This window comes from Bidens hawaiensis, unplaced genomic scaffold (genome assembly GCF_021521415.1).
Source record: "Bidens hawaiensis isolate Kalapana, Puna unplaced genomic scaffold, B.hawaiensis_p1.1 tig00000237_1, whole genome shotgun sequence".
NCBI classification, from domain to species: Eukaryota; Viridiplantae; Streptophyta; class Magnoliopsida; order Asterales; family Asteraceae; genus Bidens; species Bidens hawaiensis.
In genome coordinates, this window is record NW_027491021.1 from 6,377,473 (window position 1) to 6,382,537 (window position 5,065).

Below are 5,065 nucleotides of genomic sequence, written 5' to 3' on the forward strand. Positions count from 1 at the left end.
GTTAGCGTGGTCAGAGGTAGAGCTATCTTGGAGAAGTTCTCAATGAAGCGTCGATAGTAGCCAGCTAGTCCTAGGAATTGCCTCACCTCAGTTGGGGTTTTTGGCGCTTCCCAGTTTTCGATGGCCTTGACTTTGGAAGGATCAACGTGAATTCCTTTCTCGTTTACAACGTGACCGAGAAAGTGAACTTCTCTAAGCCAAAACTCGCACTTGGAAAACTTCGCATACAACTTTTCTTTCCTTAACAATTCCAAAATCAATCTCAGGTGTTGCTCATGCTCGGCCTTGGTCCGAGAGTAAATCAAAATATCATCTATAAACACAATTACAAACTTGTCCAAGTATGGTTTGCACACGCGGTTCATCAGATCCATGAATATAGCCGGCGCATTAGTTAGCCCGAAAGGCATCACTAAGAACTCATAATGGCCATATCTAGTTCGGAAGGCTGTCTTTGGCGCGTCTTCCTCATGGACCCTAAGTTGGTGGTATCCTGACCGTAGATCTATCTTCGAATAATAACTGGATCCCTGCAACTGGTCAAATAAGTCGTCAATCCTCGGTAAAGGGTACCGATTTTTGACTGTCAGCTTGTTCAGCTCCCTGTAGTCAATACACATCCGGAAGGAACCATCCTTCTTCTTTACAAACAGTACTGGAGCTCCCCAAGGTGAAAAGCTTGGGCGTATGAAACCCTTATCCAATAGTTCCTGTAACTGATTGGATAGCTCTTGCATCTCAGATGGAGCTAATCGATAAGGCGCTCGAGCTACTGGCGCAGCTCCTGGGACCAAATCAATACGAAACTCGACTTGTCGCGGCGGCGGTAATCCGGGCAGATCTTCAGGAAAAACTTCTGGAAATTCGCGCACTACCGGTAAGTCTTCAATTCTTCGCTCATCTCCTTTCTTCTCTACTACATGCGCCAGGAAGGCGTAGCACCCTTTCCTTAGGCACTTACGCGCCTTTAGGCACGAAATCAGTTTCGTCGCAACTCCCCTTCTTTCCCCTTGAATTACCAAGGTTTCTCCGTTCAACAGTGGGATCCGAACCTGTTTCTCATGACAAATAACCTCTGCGAGATTCTCGACTAACCAATCCATACCTACCACAATGTCAAAACTTCCCAAATCTATAGGCAACAAGTTAATATTGAACTCGTGACCTCCCATGAATAAAACACATTGCTCAGCCCTTTCGCTCGCGCACAACTGCCTACCATTGGCCAGTTCTATAGTATAAGGTATGTCTAGCCTACTGGTTGCTAGACCTAAGGAGTTTTTAAACTCAGCAGATATAAAACTTAGATCAGCGCCAGTATCAAATAAGACAGATGCAAAATGGCCGTTAAGTAAAAACGTACCGGTTACCACATTCGGCTCTTCTTTTGCTTCGCCTGCGCCGATCACAAAAGCTCTCCCGCGAGCTTGGTTTCCCTTTTGCGGGCAATCCCGACTAAAATGCCCTGGCTTCCCGCATGCGTAGCAGTTGTCATTGGCTCCAGCTTCTTTAGCACGGCAATTCATCGTCTTGTGTCCTGGTCTGCCACATTTGGCGCACGTGACGTTCGCGCATTCACCTTCGTGGTGGTACTTGCATTTGTTGCACCATGGGTAAGGGCCACTGTATCCTTTTCGTGGTGGCTCCGCGGCCTGAATCGCGTAAACCCTTGCGCTTTCCTGCTTCTTGAACGGTGGCTGCTTGGAGTCGGACCCTCGGTGGTGAGAGTTCCACTTCCTCTTGGGATCAGAGGTTCGCTGCTCGGTTCCGCGCGTAGTTAACAAACCCGCACGGACCGTATCCCTTGTAAGGGTGATGGCCCGCGCTACCGCCTCATCAAAGGTTGGAGGCGCTGCGGCGTTGAGCGGAACCCTAACAACAGGAGGCAACCCAAAGATATACCTCTCGACCTTCTTTTCCTCTGTGTTTGCCATATCTGGCACTAACTGACAAAGCTCGTTGAAACGGTTGTTGTAGGCGTCGATATCCGTTCCTACCATAGTGTGGTTCCAGAATTCTTGTTGCAGACTCTGAATCTCTGCGCGTGAGCAGAACTTTCTCATCAACATTTCCTTCAGTTCCTCCCAGGTCTTGTGGAGAGCAACTTCTCGCCCCAATGTTTTCGTTTGAAGCTTCCACCAAGACGAAGCTGCTTCTTGGAACATGCAGGTCGCGTAAAGGACCTTCTGGTTCTCACTACATCCGCTAATGGAGAGAACTGTCTCCATCTTGTCAATCCAGTTGTAGAGCCCAATGGCCCCTTCGGTTCCCTTGAATGGCCAAGGCTTACAGGCCATGAATGTCTTATAGGAGCATCCTTTGTCCAAGGCTCCTGATTCGGGTTCTGGGGTCTCATTCTGACGACCCTGACTAGATTCGGCCTTGCTGGCCTCATGTGTCGCAATCGCCTGCGCGATTATTTCCGCGAGTTCCTCGGGTGTCATGGAAATTCCTTTGGCTTTAGTTGGAGGCATTCTCGCTTTAAAAGAGAATGGAAATATATCAAACTTAGCGCATGTACTCTGAGCACATAATGTTATCATTATTTACTAGACACCGTGTGACCCGTGTTCCTAAGTGTGTGTAGTTTCTTTTGAAAATATTTTCTTTGAAAAATATTTCATGCGATTCCCCAACGGTTATAGTCTAGGTTAAAACTTCTTTTCCTAGTTCGCTATAACCAGTGCTCTGATACCAATCTGTCACACCCGGCCCTGAGCGGCGGAAACAGCCGGGCGCGCGCGAGTGGGGATTGATAATTAAGCACGGGCCATTGCAAACATTCAAAGATTTTCATTGCGCATGAAATGTTTAATACAAATACATTACATTATTTAAAGATTACATAAAAACATCCAAGTATAAACTGTTGAAGATTTCCACGCCATATCCCCTTTGCGCGGCGGGTACAACCACACGCATCGAAGGGATAGAACTAAAATCTTCCAAAAAGCTAGTTTTAGATGTTCAGCGTGAGGTGCTCTAAGTGTGACTCCATGCGCTACCTAGTTATCTCCTGAAAGACACGTAAAAATATTTGAATCAGTATAAACTGAGTGAGTTCACAAGTTTTAGTAACTTGATAAATCGTATTGCATCATAATCTTGATACAAATCATTCTGAAACATAATTCTGATAGCGTTATTAAACACATGCTTGGTAAAACATAGATCTATCAACATAGTCTGATAAAATCGTTCCGCGGGTTACGCGCGAACATTTCTGGGAACTGTGCTCGTCTGTGTAAGTGGCGCTGCCACTACGAGCTAAAATAATGTAATACCGTCCCGCGGGTTACGCGCGGACACTTCTGGAAAACTGTGCTCGTCTGTGTGAGTGGCGCTGCCACTACGAGCGAATAATACTGTAATACCGTCCCGCGGGTTACGCGCGGACGTTGTGCCGGAAAACAAGGCGCTCGTCTGCGTAAGAGGAGCGACCTCTACGAACGGGCTCAAACCCATAGTACTGCCCCGTGCTAGGCACTCGTCTGTGTAAGAGGTGCGACCCCTACGAGTGGGCGGATCAAACCAGCAGTCCCTACCCTTAGAGTTCCAATGGTAAAGTGATCACTTACTCGAGTTCTAGCGCACATACATTGAAAACCTTAGATAACCGTTTGCATTGCTCATCATGAAACATAACTTAAACACATAATCGCTTGCATAGTTTGTAAGTATACCATGATAAAACGTTATTTAAGTACGTGTCCCTCGCCCCGAAAACAGTTTAAAAACAGTGAAAACAGTGAGAATAGGGGCTGTGAGACTCACCTGTGGTTCTTGTTAAGGGATTAATAGAGATTCGGGTTTTCTTGGTGTTGGCCTCGGAATCGAAGGTCTAGAATACGATTAAATAACAAGAAATCTATATTAAGATCAAGATATAAGGGTTGGAAAGTAGATCTCAAGGTTATAATCTCGGCTTACCTAGTAACAGGAACGGAATTAAAAATCAAATAGATGCTTGGGAGATGATTCAGAGCAGATTTGCAGTTTTAAGAGAGAAGTTTGAAGTGTGTTGGGTGATAATTTTAGGTTACATATTTATAGGCAAACTCAATGGAACACAATCCCTTGATTTAGGGGATTGTAATCTTTTCATATCTAGGTGTGATGATGATAACGTATGGAAAGTATTATTATTTATTCAAAAGTGGAGGAGTAGGTAAAAGATTCTGATTTTCGCAGGACATGCAGGTCTGTGGTTGGTGAGAGTAGGGTGGCTGATAGTTGACTGTTCATGCCACAGTGTGCTTTTGCCAGTGCACAGTAAAAAGTAGAAATTTTCTGAAACACGTTACTGTTTTCTTTTGGGCGGGAATAATCCCCTTTATTCTGAAGAATACTGTGTTTTGTGCGTGTAACCTTGCGCGTACAGCCTTATGCGTGTAGGATTCTGCGTATAGAATGTTTCTTTGCTGCGGGTAGGTACGTAACCTTCTCGCAGTCAGGGACATTGAGTTTCATTTGTAGATCCTCCAAATGGTCTTGGTATTTCAACATAGTGATCAGTTATGTTGAAGTCAATTCCATCTTGGAGCTTCAGACAAACTAGCTCTCAATGTTCCCGCCATGCGGGGAGGTTAGTTCCCTTCCGCACGCGCATAAACGATTTAGGGTGCACCCGCCTTAGCATCATGCGTGACGGTCAACCCATTAGACATCATAACGTTAAGGTACATGAAAACATAAAGCCAAAACATTCGCGCATGGCGCATATAACATATGCCCACGCTGGTTCTTAACATGGTGCGCTCGCGCAGGGCGCACATAACAAATGCACGCGCTGACTAACATGGCGCGCTCGCGCAGGGCGCACATAACAAATGCACGCGCTGACTAACATGGCGCGCTCGCGCAGGGCGCACATAACAAATGCACGCGCTTAATATTTACAATCACCTAATTATTAGGTTGATTACTTAGCTTAAGGGTTTGGGAATTTACCGGTTGTCACAGCCCAACGCCCGAGCCCGTGCCGGTGCGCGTGCGCGTCGGGTGCTTCGCACCCTCCGCTAGGACCACTGGGTGCATGCTAGGCATAAAAGAATATTACTATGTA